Below are 16,978 nucleotides of genomic sequence, written 5' to 3' on the forward strand. Positions count from 1 at the left end.
AACCTCATATGGTTTGTATAACAGATGGTGCTTCCTGATGGAGAAAGGGTGTATTTCAGGCTGCATCTGTGAATATTTTCTTTAGTGACAGGTAATTCAGGGTTTATTCTTGATGCTGAAGAATCAGAATGCATGTGTATATCAATCTATTTGGGTTTTGAGGCATTTACAAAATCCATCCATTTCTTTGGCGATTCTGAAATCAAATTTTGTCCACGTAGCTTATGTCCAGTTTCCTTTTGTGAAGTGTTGGCTGCGGATAGGCCACGCAAATGTGTTTTAGAATGGGCCCTAGTTCTGAAATATAAACTTGATTCCCCCCCCCCGGCCAATCCGCCTGGGGATGTTTCCACAAAACGCCAAAACCCATAGACTTCCTGAAAGCTAATCCAGTTCAGGGTCATATGATTTCTTTTCAGATTCCACCTTAAGAGAGTTTGGGGATAACAATGGGTTTTGCTGTCTGTGAACTGGAGAAAATCCTGTAGCTTTAGGGCGAACAATGAGTGGAATTTTCGTGCACTATGGCTGTTTGCTTAATACAATGGAAGTTGGTACAAACTGGACTTGCAAGTGTTGAGGAGACAGTGTGGGAAAATCTGTATTACCACAACTGAGTCAACAAAGTTCTGAATGCATGAATGCTGACTTAACTGTAACTACAAAAACTATCCGGTCAGCTTCAATAATGCCTGAAAGGAGACGGAGCTTGAGAAGGGGTTAAACACAGCAAACAGGGCCCTGATGGTTACCGAGAGAAACAAAGCAAGCATTCAAATGATTAAAAATACCATGCAATATGCAATCAGAATCGGTTTGTTGGAGTTGGAGGCAAGTCTATTACCCAGTAACTGAAGATGAACTAAAGGCCAGCGCAGACATTTTTCTGTCCTTAGGAGTAATTACATTAATGCTTCGTGAAGGTTAAAACAAACAGTGATTAGAGAACAAAAGAGATGCCCGGTCAATCTTCATGTGGCTATAAATTAAACACTTAAGTGTGTTGGACAAACCATCTTTGAAAGTGACAAGAATTCAATTAAGACCAGGCAGGTTTGGGTTAACAAATCAGGTTTAATGCCTCCAGCCTCCCAATCAATTTTTGACTGAGGAAGCGATATTATTTAACCCCTGGAGGCAACAGCTTTCATCCGTATGACTAAGGACAATGTTTCTGTCTGACACACGAATCAAACCCCATTTTTGGATGAGCAAGGTGAGGGGGGAAATCTAGATTGTCAAATGGTAACAACTTTTATCTGATACATACCGGTACAGGGATTTGCATTTTGTTGAGACTGGTTTAAGTGAGTGATATTTGGGAGACTGGCGTGGTATTTTCAGTTCTGCGTTAAGCGAGTAGGTTTGAAAGAAGCAGATTCTCTGGCCATATGTTTGTTTGACATGGCTGAGATTCAAAATTTTAGAACATGTGTGAGGTGCAAAATAGATGGACAAATTTAGTGGGCATAAATCTACATATGCTTGCAGAACTGGCACCAAGCATTTCATATTTTACAGGACTGCATATATTGGCAGAAGTCACAATCTCTTTTTGAAATGCAACAATTATGGCCAATTTGTCAGGTGGGAAAGCCATGGTTGGAAAGCTTCTTCCCCTGATCAGGAGAAGGGCCCTCCAGAAATTGCAGGACGACATCACCTGTTTTCCCTCACTATGGGATTTGCTGGCTGTGGCCACTTGGTTGGAAGGCCTACATCCTGACCCTCCAAAGTAGCTCGCTACGGACTAGAACTACTCCTTCTATCAATCTTTTTGACCCTCCTATGGCAAATGATGCACATCAGAGGCTGGATTTTGCCCAGGTGGAGCCCAGTGAATTTATGAATCTGCATTGAGGAAAGATCAGCTTTCAAAAGTCTGGGAAGCAGCAAAGTGATAAAGCCTTTTTTTGGCTGGAAAGCGTCAATGTATTGCCGGTTAATTAGCAGAAGGACATCAGTCACCCAGAGTGGATTCACACAAGCATATCAAGTTACACCCCCACCCCAACACACACACACACACACACACACACACAATGGTACTGTTTTTCAGTCCCCTTGAAGGGCAGCCTGGTCTTCTGTGTCATCACCATTGCTCCTCATTAGACAACAATCTGTCCCACCCCTTAGTAACAAATATAAAGTAATTGATTTGGCCACTTTTCATTGAGACAAAACTCATTGCAATGAAAGAGAAAGCCTAGATTCCTGGGGTTTATAAGGCAAGTTATATCCTGTTTACATGTTCTTATGTGCTCTGTCTTGGAGTGAGCTCATTAATTCTTATTGATCTTGAAAATATGTGTCCTCTGCTTTATCCTGGTCATAATGGATGCTCCAGCCGCAGTCTACCTGATCATCAGGTAGGAGGACATTGGTTGAACACTGAGGAGTGGTGGCTGGATCCTACTCATAGGTGGGCACCAGGAGAAGTGGGTTGGAGACTGACTTGAAAGAAGGGATCAGCAATCTAGGGGAGCCAGTAACAGCCAGGAAACGAGAGTCAGGGGCAGGGAAGCTGAAGGTTGGAATGAGAAGAACAGGTGCAATAGGAACGAGAGTGACATCAGGATGGTGTAGCGACAAGGGCTTCCACACCTCCTCCTCCTCCTCCTCCCGCTCCCGCCTTTCCTGCTCCACTGTCTCCCAGGACCAGAAGAGGAGTGAAGTGGGAGGAGCAGAAGGTTATATGCAGGTGGAGTCTTCACCTGCTTGCATGCAGCTCTGGTGGGGGAGATACATAAGCCGAGGTTGGGGACGGGGCCTCTCTGTTGCAGCAACTGTCTCATTAGAGTGGCTGAGAGATGTGGGACTGGTAGACATGCCTTTTCCTAACTTGTAGGTATACTTTTGACAAGATGGAGTTAATTCGTCACTCTGGACATTCCTCACCTTACAGCACCGTGGAAGGATGTTTTGTTTTTTGAAAATTCCTCACAAGTAAGGGATCACCCTTACTTGTGAGGATTTTTTTTAAAAAAAGAATACTTTTAATGGGTGAAAGAAGGAGGAGCATCAATATTCAGGAATGCTATCCACTGGGGCTCTAAAAGGAAAAACCACTGAGACATCCTGTTTTTTTAAAAGATTATTATTTCTGACTCCATTTTCCTTTAGACCAGGGGCCAAATGTGGCCCTCCAAACCTTTCCATGTGGCCCTTACGACTCTCCCCAGGCCACACACAGCCCAGCCACACCTTCCTTGTCTGGAATGTGCCCTTTAACTAAGAAAATTCATCTAGTGTACCTGGATGGAGGATAGAGAAAGGTGTGAGAGTGTGTGTAAAATGTACCCTACTGTACAAAAGTAATATTCTCATTTGTCACTCTGCCCCCATTTGCCTTTGGCCTCACCCACTACTGGCATGTGGCCCCTTAAAAGGTTTCCCAGAAGGCAATGTGGCCCTTAAGCTGAAAAAAAAATCTTGCCCCCTGCTTTAGACAGCAGATGCATACTGCAAGTCACTCCTTCAGTGGCCCAAAAAGTAACCAAGCTTTTCTTATACTAATCCTGGCTTCTGGTCTGAGTTATAGGAAGTTGCTTACCAGCCAACTCAGCAGCTGCAGACCTGCCACAAGTTTAGAAGTTGAGGTGGCTTTGCATCACATATAGCAGCATTGGGTCACATCAAGATATCAACACTTTTTTATGATGTATTGACATGCTTACTGTGGCTTATGCCTCCTGGTGATGGTGAAATAGAGCAAACTATGTGATGCTGAAGACGGAGCAAACTGGTTTTGTTTTAGCCCGTGCAACAAAGAAGAGAAGAAAGAGGTTCTTAAAGCTAGTGAGTGGATACTGCTCTGTACATACATAAACATATTAACAATCCTCCTTTTAATGCCAAGGGAAGAATATAACAACCTGTAATTCAGGGAAATAGTTCCCTCTGTCAATCCCCACAATTAGTTGGGGGGCTATGTTGTTATCTTTACCTTCTAGTGAGCCACACTCTACTCTATTTTATTATATTTAAAACAAGCCTATTTTATTGCAAATCAAATAAATATATGTGGGTCATTTCCCCCCCTTTTTTACACCAATTATGCCAGCATTCAAATAGCTGCTTTTGAATGGTTGATACTTATCTTTTGTCTTTTGTCTGTGTGTCCAATCTACCCTTTGGCAGAACTCCATTTCATTTTGGATTTCTCTGGGGGGGCATCATTTCCCCCTTCCTCTGTACTCCCCACGAAGAGGAGAATAAATTCCACTCTTGGCTTCTGAAATGCACTATTGTGATCTGTGGGCAGTTAGTTACTAGTGTTGAATTACCGTATATCAGTATTTGAAGTAGGAAGAATGCCCTATCTGTCCTGTTGAGAGCCAGTGTGGTGTAGTGGTTAAGAGCGGTAGACTCATAATCTGGGGAACCGGGTTCGCGTCTCCACTGCTCCACATGCAGCTGCTGGGTGACCCTGGGCTAGTCACACTTCTCTGAAGTCTCTCAGCCCCACTCACCTCACAGAGTGTTTGTTGTGGGGGAGGAAGGGAAAGGAGAAAGTTAGTCGCTTTGAGACTCCTTAGGGTAGTGATAAAGCGGGATATCAAATCCAAACTCCTCCTCTTCTTCTTCTTCTTCTTCTTCTTCTTCTTCTTCTTCTTCTTCTTCTTCTTCTTCTTCTTCTTCTTCTTCTTCTTCTCTTCTTCTAAGATAAGATCCTTCCATCTCACCATCACATTGTACTACATGTAATCAACAACCTCTGGGCAGAAGCAAAGTTTCCATGAAAGAGGCCAGGCACGGTGTGGCTCAGCAATGAATGGGATTCCAGAGCTAGTCTAATTATTACAGGGTGTTTATATTTCTGGTGTGTTTCTAAACTCTTAACATACTGGGTTGTAGCCAAATATGTTCAACTCAGAGTAGCCCCATTGAAATTAATGAACCTAAGTTAGTCAGGTTCACAGACTCCAGTGGGTCTTGGGAGTTCTAAGAGAGAGAGGAAATGGGTGCAGTTTTGAAACCAGTGGTTACAATCTGTCCAGTTTTGAATGGTTCGGTGTGCCATCTTGATTGCAAATAGCATGTAATTGTATACACTGACAAAATCCCGCTCTTGGTTTCAAGAGCCATCATATAAAATTCGGTTGTGATATCTTACGATGCATAGCAAGCAGGGAAACAAATTTCCAAAATGTATAGTACATGTGTGTGAGAGAGACTGAGATTGCGAGAGAAAGACATGATACGGGGCTGCAATTCTCCAGGATACTGACTTGATTTTTAAGGTAGAGTTGTGAAAAGGCGCATGGCTACTACCGGTACATCTTACACTTTTGAGCGGCCGGGTTTGTTTAATCAATGAATCAGTTTGCAATGGTTGCAATGTCCGTTAAAGCCCTTTGGGCCTTCCATGGGAACAGAAGAACAGAAGAAGAACCCGCTGGACCATGACAATGGCCCATGTCGTCCAGCATCCTGTTCTCACAGTGGCTAACCAAGTGTGGCAATCCCTCTCAATGGTATTCTTGACGCACATAGCTTGCTAGCAATGACAAATGCAAAATCTCAAGCACGGCTTTCCCAATATTTCATAGCCCTTGATTGTATTGAATGATTGATGTTTACCACCTGCGCTCCTCGTATTTCTTTAGCACTCCCAAACAGCAGTGTTAGTCAAGTGTAAAGCAAAACAAAAGTTTCACTGTGTTCTTAGAACGTTTTCGGTGGGGTAGTACATAGTGGCAATTCCTTTGTCTTTGTACCAAGCACAAAGCACATTCTTTCCACCAGGCAAGAGGCACATTCCAGTCTTTCACCTCGAAACACAGAATAGCTGCTGGTCTGCTCACCCACAATTACGGAGATTTCCTGCTGCAGACAAGCTTACTTTAGCCTAGGCGAACACATATAACATAAATGTCTCAATCGAGATCTGCTAAAAGCGTAGGCTGCTGTTGTGTCCCCCCCCCTCCCTCCAGCCCTTCTTGAAGTTTCAAAGTATTTGAGCTGTGTGGGGCTTAGCTGATTTGTCAGTTTAAGCTTATTCTGTATAACATCTCTAGGGCCTTGGAAAATAGATGATCATCCATGACAGATCAGCATGCACCGTTTAATTTATGACACCATTCTGTAGCAAGAGACCTGGAATGGTAATTTAGAATGAGACTCTCCACCCCCCACCCATGCTCTTCCTTCCTCCCACCCATCCCAGAATCAGTAAATAAATAGCCAATCATTTTGATGGTTTGTTTAAACAGGGCAAGGCACATCCACTTCAGGACTTACAAATAATGAGATAGGAAAATAAACATGTTGCTCGTACTATTTGTTTGAGGCATGATCCAGCCAAAGTTAACACTTTTGAGACTCACGCTAATTTCAATGGGAGAAATAAGCACACAATCAAAACCTATATCATTAAGACGGATGATGCTTCCCTCTGTTTGGATTATACCCTGTCCTTGTCAGATTACAAGGCAGAGAACGCATATTAATTTCTCTTCTGTGCAATCCTAAAGACCCTAAAATTTAAAAGCAAAATAAAAAGTTGGTTCCATTTGCACCCTTCTGTTCGTGGAAGGCTTACTAGATGCATCTGCTAATGGAAAAGGAGACAAGCCAAGTCACTCAAGATTCTAAATCAGGAGTGGGGAATTTATGGCACTCTAGATGTTGCTGAACCTGCAGCTCCTGCTACCCCCAGGTAACATAGCCAGTGCTCATGGAAGATGGTATTTATGGTGAGTAGGAGACCTTCCTCCCCTACCTATTCTCAGGGCCCCACAACTCTGGGCAGGTAAGCAACAATCACATTCCATATCCAGACTGGGGGATAGTCCAGAGCAGGTAGCCTCTGGAAAAATCCTTCACTGTCACAGGTGTTCACCTGTTCTCTTATCTAACATTAACCTTCCCCACAGTTTCCTGCCAACAATGTGACCAAACCAATTTTGGAACCAAATGGCCTAAGCCCAGTACACCTGAAAGAGCTTCTCCACCCCCATCATCCAGCCCGGACACTGAGGTCCAACTCTGAGGGCCTTCTGGCCGTTCCCTCACTGTGAGAAGAGGGCCTTCTCAGTAGTGGTGCCCGCCCTGTGGAACGCGCTCCCATAAGATGTCAAGGAAATAAACAACTACCTGACATCTTCAGAAAACATCTGAAGGCAGCCCTGTTTAGGGAAGTTTTTAATGTTTGATGTTTTATTGTGTTTTTAATATTCTGTTGGAAGCTGCCCAGAGTGGCTGGGGAAACCCAGCCAGATGGGCAAAGTATAAGTAATATATTATTATTATTATTATTATTATTATTATTATTATTATTATTATTATTACACCCACCCCTAGACCTCAGTGCAAAGCAGGTGAAGAAATCTGCTCAGCTCGACCAATTTGTGGGCAGGCAAAATAAAAAAATCTACTCAGCACTGAAGTGACTGGAAATCCTATACTGGAACAGAGGGTGGGCTTGGCAAGTGCAAAAATAAACGAAGAGGTGGTACCGGTATATAGACACAGTCAAGCCCTATAAAGCCTACAGACATGCCTCTGAATGAAGGTGGGAGCAGATTTGTATGCCTAGGCAGTGTATTCAATTAAGCAGCTAAAACTAATGCACAATCCTATGGAATGCCAAGGTTATTTGGGCTTGGAACCAGCCCAAAGCTAACTATTGTAGACCCCTCTTTTGGGTTACACTGCATACATTCTGCCTTTAAAGGTTGCATACGTGCTTTTAAAACATTCACTGTTCTTTCGGGGCATGGAACTTTTATCTTCGGCGTTTCATTTCAGTTGTGCGCCTTTTCCCATCCTTGCATTTATCTAGCTCTATACCACACCATCATTTATGGGGACAAGACCAAATAGCTTGTTTCAGTGATATCACCCACCAGGGCAGGCCCAGACAGCTAGCAATGCATTATACAAACCAGGGGATATTTGTCTTGCTCGAATGAGATTTTGTGTTTGTTTTTTGGCTCAAAAATGTGTCCAAGCGTGAAAAGCTCCCCTTATCTGAAAAATCCACAAAAGGCCAAAACATTAGCTCATGAGAGCTCTGTATGACTAATGAGCAATGTGCATTTTCATGGCTGGATTGTCGTTTTGGTTGATGTGGGCAAATTGGAATTTATCCCTGGTTTTAGAAATACGGAACCCTCTCCCACTGCCCTGGAATTCCTATGCAACATACAAAGCTTTGCAATGTATGTGTTTTCTCTCTCAACACACCCACAAACACACCCACCAACCCATGAATTCTATCTTTTTCATTAATAGAACTGGAAAATAAAATGAAACCTTAGGAGGTAATCCCCCAAAGAACTTAAGTGAGATGATGAACATATTTTTTCCCCTTCTTATATGTTTGTTTAACTAATATATATGTATAGTTTAATAATAGTTCTCTATCTGTTTCAGGTGAGTGTCCTCTGGAGAACTTACCATAGTTTTAATAAAGGGAATGACCTCCACATCTCTCCCCCCCCCCGCCCCCATCTACATTTGATTATACTGGAGACAGAGGCGCAAAAATAATTCATCCCACTGTGTTTGGTTAACACAGTGGTTTATATTAAAAATCAACATGTCATCCATGTGTATTCTGAGGGTGGTACATTCCAAGTACCATAATTACTATGACCACATTCCCATGGAATAATTGTCATCAAATGCATATGTATTTCTTTTTTTCAATTCTGCTCCACAAATGTTTAATAATTTATAAAAGGATCAAGTTTTAGCCCCGAGACTAAAGAGCTTTGGACTATTTGCTTCCTATATTACCATTGTTATGTAAAATATGTCGACTATAAACATTGAATTAAAAACATACGTTAGATCTTATTCAGCATCGCACTTCCCTGTGGGAAAATACATCTAAAACACAAATGTTTTTAAAAAATCCCAGGCGAGCTTGTTATCCCCGAGACACTGATTCTGAATCCGAACATAGACTTTGTTTATTTAAATTAGGCTGGTCACCTACTGTTCCGTCAAACCTTCTACCTTCCTTGAATTTTTGTTCGTGTCGGTGGCTCTTGCCTTTGATTCGATATTGAGTCTCACAGAAGAGGGAAGAGTCGCAGCTTTCAATTTTCTGCAGCAGCATCAAGCCAAGCTACTGAAGTGTTCAGTAAGCAAAATATGTCAAAGGAGCTGATGGAGATGGGATATGAGTAACTCATGTGGAGCACTGTGACGCTTCTAATGCAATTACAGATATAGCCGAGAAGCCACATTCCACTTAAACATGGCGTCTCCTTTATTAGTCAGACTATTACAATGGTGTGTGTGTGTGTGTAAAACAACCCAAATACTTCTCTTGTCCTTATATACAGGAAGGAATTCTGGGGCAGTGCCTGTTCTGCTCAGTCTGGCAACGGTATTCATTTACGGCTGAGTTGCCTGCACACATGTTCTGTGTCAATATTAAACTTCGGTATTGCTCAGGGAGCTATTCAAATCCTTAAAAGAGTCAGTGACGGGGGAGGTGGGGGTATAACTTGAACAAGTATCACAAAATAGAAATGCCCACTGCGGCAGATGAATTGAACTAGATCGATGGCTTTCTGTAAATGTAAGAGCTGCCGTGCTGCAAAGTCCCAACTGTTAGGTTTTCAGAGCAGTCTGTTCAAGGAAATCCAAAGGGTTTTCCTTCATCCCACAATTCCATTGGCCGTTTTACAGGGGCTCATAATAATGAATTGTCAGGGTTTTCTCCCACTCCTTGGCACAAATGTGGCTTCACTCAGCACCAGACATGACTGGCATTTTCATCCCACCATTTTATTATTCCTCGGGAAAAGATTGTTGTTGCACTGACGTGCTGGAACTCCTGTCCTCCAAGCCGGGTCAAATTCTTCAGAACTTAAGTCATAGAGATCAGGACAACAAAACAATAGCAACAGATTTGATATACACCTGAGCTGGTAAACGGCACTCCTTGCACAAACGACAGGGTCACCGAGGAGGGTTTTGATGGACTCCTTCAACACAAAGTGTTATACCTTCTTGCCTTGCTGTGCAGTGTAAAAAACATGCAACAATACCAGGAATGGAGCTTAAAATAAATGTCAATTTTAAGCTGTGAGCTTTTGAATTCTGTGACTGAGGGCGCTTCTAGACTGCCGCTGCTTTCTGGTGGGAATCGATTACATCCTGGGCTGCAGAATTTGTCAGAAGGAGGCATACAAGGCACCATCCAACCGTCTTAAGGATTTCACTCCAGATTTGAGCAGGGTTTACTCCTTAGCCATTTCTTCTTCCACAAGGCAGCAGAGATTAAGGATTTTTCCTTCTGCTAGATGAGCTACCTTCCCAGGTTGACAGGCCCCACCTTCCCCTCACTTCTCTCTGCAGCACATGCAGAAATTGCCTTCTTGACCTTTGGACCTACTACTGGTCTCGTAGCTTGCGTACTGCCCTAGAAAACATCATTCTGCCCTGTGGATTCCAAATCTTAAGGGGAGAATGAGATAGAATCATAGAGTTGGAAGAGACCACAAGGGCCACCCAGTCCAACCCCCTGCCGAGCAGGAAGATGTTAGGAGCAGCTCAGGGATGTTGTCAAAATCAACATCCTTGGGCTGAGTTTTCTGCAGTGCGTAGTAACACACATGCATGTCACAAATTCACCAGGTTCTACATTTGCCCACCTCAGCAACAGCAAGCGATGAAGTGGAAATGAGATGGCTAAATGCTCACTGTGATTACATGATGACCAAGGGTTACTACTTTTTACAGCAGCAGGGAACTTGACATGGCTTTGCTCTTTAGAAGCATAATTGAGTCGCTCATAACATGCACCTCCAGCCTCTGTCTTAGCAGCTGCAGTGCCCCCAAATTAGAGCTGTACTCCCTTACTGTGCCCTCAAAATTCCCTTCAGTCTTTTCTCCTGATTTCCCCCACTCATGCACCCACACCTTTTCTGCTCAATAACCACTTTGTAACTTACGCCTTCCCATTGCCAATGCCCTCCCTTTGTCCTTGCTCTCAGTAAGTCCTAGCATAGTTTGCCTGCTTTGCATCTGCACGAAATTTTCTTGAACTGTATTGGACGTGCTCTGTCAACTCACCCAGCTCTCTTTGTAGTTTGCGTACCAGCTAGTCTTTCCTGCACACGGGTCCCTTATTTGTTCATGCATCGGATGGGGGGAAACAGAAAACATTCTGGTCATGCACTGCTGCAGGATTTTGCTTGCACATTAATTTTCCTTGGGAATTAACGTTCCTTAATAACATCCTGTTAACTTGTAGACATATTCAAGTGACTTCAAGATGTGTTCAGATTAGCGTGAGTTGGCTTGTTCTCTTTTATGAGTAACTCTGAAGTGATAAATGCTAAGATAGTATAAAGGACTGTGCATACTACAAAATGCAGGTGGGGGCTGGAATCTGAAATCTTCCTTATGATTGAAATCTTCCTGCAGATAGAAAGGCAGCAGAATAAGAAAAGAAAAAAAGTTGAATCCCGATGCACTAGTTTTTTACTTGCAGGGAGTTTTTCTGAAGAAGATATTTTAGAAGTGGGATTTCCCCCACATGCAGTAGTGGTACAGTTTATTTCTTCTATCTCCATATTCTGCTGTCTCATTCACATGCCACTCTGCTATATACGAGAACTCAACTTCATGTATCTTTAAAGTTTCATATAATAGGCTTAAGCCCAAACTCTTTCCACACTCCCCAGCCACTGGCATTTAGAAGCACACCATTCTAACCAGGGCCGGCTATAGGTATAGTCCCGGTGGTGCGGGGCGCTAGGGCGCTGGGCCGGCAGGCGTGGCACTGCGAGGGCGGGGGCGCCGGAGCGATCTTCATGCCTCAGCGCCAGGGCGCCCGACCTGCTCAAGACTGCCCTGATTCCAACAGTGGAGGGAGAACATACAGTAGCCATTATGGGTGGTAGTCACGGAAGAAAACTACTTCCCATCCATTACAGTATAATGGGTCACATTGGTTCTGGCCTTGGATCAGAGACAGAATGTATTACATTAGCTTGCTGGCGCATGAATGCTATATGATTCTACAGCACCAGCCACACAAGGCAACTACATAAATATATGTGGTCCTCAGTTGCCATTTTTACTGTTGCATTTGGATTTCTTTTGTGTTTGACCTGAGAGTTTGAATGCTGAATGTGCTAATTGATTGATTGAATGAAACAAATTAGTATATTTAATAACACATGAGAAATCATTGATCAGTTGTCATATAATGTCCAGTGAAGATTGCTGAATTTTGAATATTGTCAACTTTGAATGGCTACCAAATGGCTACCAAACATCGACTACTATATCTCAGATACTATTAAAATACTGACTGCTGCTGCTTGCCATACTTTCAGATTTTGGCTGGTATGTAACAGATGCAGTCAGATATTTGCCACCGTATAATCTTTGGGTGTCAAATGCCAATGCGGAACATAAAATATTCAGAACATATCCATTTAGTAAGAGATTCAAAATTCAGAAAGGAGCCCATTTCATCTCAGCTTGTCTTAAATCATATTGAAAGCTGCAATCTTATGCATAGTCACTTGTGAACAGGTCACACTGAAGACATTGGGATTAAGAGTAAATATGCACAAGATTATACAGCAAGAGAACAATTAGGTTTTGAAGGGGGGAAAGTTATTTCTCAAACAGATGAAAGGGAAGAAAGTTTTTGATTCATCTCTAGCAACAAACTTATTCCTATCAACAAACTTATTAAATGAACTTGTTTCACCAACAAAAGATATAAAATGATAGCTTTTATTCAAAGATTTTTTTTAATTGAAAGACTGCTTTTATTCAAAGATTTAAAGCTCTGAAACCAACAGAATTCTGATTCTGAGAAGGGAAAAAAAGAACCAAGCAAATTGCCTGACATTTCCAATTAAAATGTTCTCACCAAGAAATACCTCTGCAAGGGAATGCACACCTCTAGAATACTGATAATGGTGACCAGTTGCTTTCTGAGCCACTTTGCAAGTGTTTGCACTGGGGGGGGGTATACAATGAGCTAGAATATTAGAAGGGGCTTGACAGAGAAGCAAAGGCAGTAGATGCACATTCATTTATTGTAAGTACATAATAAGGCGATGACTAAGACATTGTTGTGGTGTTGTGGGGATGTGTGACTTCCCAGACATTTCAGACACTGGGCAAAGAGAGTTAGTTCCCCTTTCACTCTTGCTCTCCAGATACAATTAGGCACATGCATGCCAACTCTATGCAGCTGAGGCTTCTACAGCCCACCCCCCCCAATGTCCACTGGGATTGGGGCCAGCCTCCCAATCTTGAGGGGGCAGATAAGGCTTGACGGGAAGTTGCCCTGGGCCACACAGTGTTGGGAGATGATGCGTGGACCAGCATGGCATGGCCTGGCAGCACATGAATGTCGCATTGGGAGGAGGCCTAGTCAGCCTCTCTGGACGTGACAGTCATCACACATGCAATGCATGACATCTGTGATATCATGTGCATGTGCATTGTGTGCACAATGTCAGCCCCCCCCCCCCCAGTCAGGCTCAATTTGGTATATAATCAATACTGATTGTTTGATTAAATTTCTATCTTGCCTGGCAAAGCTCCCTGGCAGGCTATAACAACAAAGACAGTAAGGAATTGAATTAACAACAACAGAAGCAGCAGCAACAATAGATAAATAGAGTGATAACGTGTCTCCAGCATTTTGTCTCAGGTTTGTGTATCTAGTGCAAAGTGTTCTGCAAAGGCACAGCTGCTAGGACTGGACGTACATAATCTTCCTGCTATTGCACTTGGAAGTTCTTGAGGCCATTGAAGCTTCCTTGAGTTACCAGCAGTGAATATTTGGGAAATGAAAAGAGACTCTCGGCTTACAGTGAAAGTCCCACTGCTTCAGTTACAACGTGCTTCTATAATGTACTTTGCTTTGTCGGGTTGTGTTTTAAGAATCAAACGCCACCAAATATCAAATGACCATTTTACCACATCAGACTTCATTGTCCTTGTTCATTCAAGAAAGGGGGTGGGCCATTGGCCAGGATGAAATGCTGCAACGGTATGCAAGAGGACTATTATGCTACAAGTGGGGTAGAGTGCTTCCTGGTGAGAACCAGGCTCACCCAGTCAGTTCTCTCAGTGCCCTTGCCAATACTGCTCAGCTTACCCTACCTTACAGGGTTGCTGCAGGGTGGCAGGGAGAATAAAATGGCTAAAATATATGCTCGCTAGAGGAAATGTAATGGATACAATTCTGCTTATGCCACTACGCTCACATCAGCTTAACAGAACTAAGAAACCTTAAGTACATATATACTGGGTGATTTCTCTATCTCTGTTAAATGCCTTTCCCAGCCATCTCCAGGTCCAGAATCGGGATCATGTGGAGAATGTAATTTGCAAATGAATTACACCCAGCTGTAATTTTCTAAATCAAGACTGGACTGTTTAGACCTGTTCTGCAATCACAGAGCAGAACTGCCGTGAAATGCATCTATGCAATGGCAGGCACCTCATATTTCTTTACACATGGAGACAGTCGGAAGGGACTGCGTAGAGATTTGCAAAGATGAAATGAAAGAGCAGGCCACAAGACCTCCTGATACTACCCCGTCGATTCAGTGGATTTTAAAAATGTCTTCTTGGTAACTGTTTCCCTGTGTTTCCTTCTAAGTGCTATTGGTAATAAACTGGCTGTTTTATATATGTGTTTGTGTGTAACGCTAAATACTTTCCAAGATAAACAAATGTTTTTCCAGCATGGGGCAAATGGCTTGATGTTGAAAGCCTGCACCATTTCTCATGTGCTCAAGCAATGTTTCCATGGCCCTCATAACCAGTGGTCAAATGGGGCTGTGTTTGTGTGTGTTTTAAAGCCTTAGGTTGAAATAGGGTCATTTGAATGACAGAGCCTCATGTTTCTTCAATTTCTGGACTCTGTTTTCTATTTCTTTCTATTTCATAATGACCATGTTGCCTTCCCCGCCCCGCCCCCCCCCATTTTATGGGAAGGAGAAATGTTTTCTGTCCACTATACACCCACTCACATGACTATTGCAATTTTCTGAACAAATCCTTTCAAAATAATGTGCTTGTTTGTGGGTAATTTATGAGAGACAACTTGTGGATTTTTATTATTTTATTTATTAGAGGCATAGGAGAATAAAGTTGTAGAGTTGGAAGGGATTATAAGGGTAATCTAGTCCAACCCCTTGAAAGGAACCTTTAGCTTAACGTGGGGCTTGAATCCACAACCCTGAGATTTCCTTTGCTATGCAAAAGAGGTTCCGAGAGTGTCATGGTTAAACATCAGCTTCACCTGCTGAACAGCAGCCTGAAGGGGGAGAAGGTTGAATGACTCCACCCACAGCTGAGCAGTCTTCAAGGACAGGAGGAGAAGGTTCTGATGAGAACCAGCTGGCTCTGGCCTTCTTAAATGGCACTCTTAGCAGAAGTCAGATGCTGGGAACAATGGCTGTAGTTCCTGGCCCTACCTTGTTGCTTTCTGTTCTCCACCTAGAACATTGGCTCTAGGATCATCTGGATTTGCTGATGTCTGGACTGTCTATATGTGGATTCAGCTCTCTGGTAAGTGTTCCTTGGGTATTATTCACTTCACATTTCGAGGCCTGAGATACTGATTAGCAGTGTATCTTCAAGGAATGTTGAGTACTGAACTCAATGGAACTTACTGCTGTGTGGATATGCATGAGATGGGGATTCACTTTGGTTATATACAATGTCTGAGTTTTTCTCTAGGCCTGGTTCAGCAGCTGAATATTTGCATGTAAAGTTGATCTGAAATTAAATGAAAACTGTGTGACTTGAATGCTTCTGGAAAGAGGCAGTGATGAGTGTCTTAATTGTGGATCCATAAATCTGAAAGAAGTGTACCCAACTGTCAATCAACATTTTGTACAATATTTCCAGCATAGCTTGTCACATCCTAATAGAACTGCCAGGGCCCATTTATATCATTCATGTGAGTCTCAGTTATAATATGTTTATTTAATATGATTGACAGAAGCTGATGTGATGCCTAATTTAGATCCCATTCATGTTAACAGCAACCATTCCATTGGCTTCGGTGGTGGAGAATCAAAAAGTACACTTTATTTTTTTGTGTGAAAATATTGAAAGCGCCTCTCATCTTGAAAAAGAATGTACATTTCACTTTGTGCATATATAATACACATTTCTGACATGTGATAGAATAGCTTTGTGGTAGAAATAGTTCTGAGAACCCTGCGATTCATTATTTAGCCAGGCCCCAATGTGGTGGAAAATCAGAACTGTGTGTCAAACTTGTGCAATTTGCTACAGAGGAGGTAAAATTGGTTTCTCAATTTGGCCCCCACCCAAACTTGGCAGAGCGGAGCCGAAAATGAGGAGTTTGTTCGATGGGAAGGTGTTGGACCAGTTATTATTGGTAATAAAATGCCTGCCAATCTGGTGGATGGGCTTGAATACAGAAGCAGGCTTTGAGTTTTGCAGAGCCTCCTGGAGGATGCAATCCCAAAGCCACAAGAAGGAAATACTTCTATTGGGACAAACCCAGAATATCACAGTGCTGTGAGTAAGCTTTTGAGTTCTCCCAAACTCTTCATTCTTATTCAGCCCAGTGTGGGGGCAACTCTACATGCATGGTGAAGGGGATCATCTCGACCAATATGGAGTGGAAGCAAACTTTGGTCAAGAAAACACTGGCTAATGAAGGCCTGAATGTTTTAAGGGCAGGGTTGTCTGTCTGCCCGGATGCCATGCTGAGGCATAAGAACAGAAAGGCTGGCCAGAATTGAGCTGAGTTGAGATCATGTCCCAAGGCACAGAAGATACTTGCTAGCAGCTCTGGGTGACCTTTTGGAAATTCATTGCACTCCGATAAAGCTGGGGAATATGTCAGTCCCCAAAAACAATTAAGTAAAAATAAGGTGCATGTTCTTGCTGGTGTGCACTCCAGACATCATTTACTATTGTGTGTCGAGGCTTACCTGAAATTACCTTAAATAACTCACAACTGACAACAGAATTATGGTTTGGTTTTTGG

General features: G+C 42.8%; 1 long non-coding RNA gene across 3 annotated transcripts in view; it reads left to right on the plus strand.

Annotated features, from left to right (window-relative positions):
* The first annotated feature begins 14,090 nt into the window (after positions 1–14,090).
* Positions 14,091–16,978, plus strand: part of LOC148685862 (uncharacterized) — a 120,733-nt gene continuing 117,845 nt past the window's right edge. The window contains exons 1-2 of one of the 3 annotated variants that reach the window (XR_015949478.1): positions 14,091–14,576; positions 15,452–15,519. This is a non-coding gene — a long non-coding RNA (uncharacterized LOC148685862). Of the gene's footprint in view, positions 14,577–15,292; positions 15,520–16,277; positions 16,504–16,978 lie in introns of those variants that run through there. The other 2 variants (XR_015949477.1, XR_015949479.1) reach the window with 2 other exon arrangements.

This window comes from Zootoca vivipara, chromosome 4, assembly GCF_965207765.1.
Source record: "Zootoca vivipara chromosome 4, rZooViv2.hap1.1, whole genome shotgun sequence".
Classification (NCBI taxonomy): domain Eukaryota; kingdom Metazoa; phylum Chordata; class Lepidosauria; order Squamata; family Lacertidae; genus Zootoca; species Zootoca vivipara.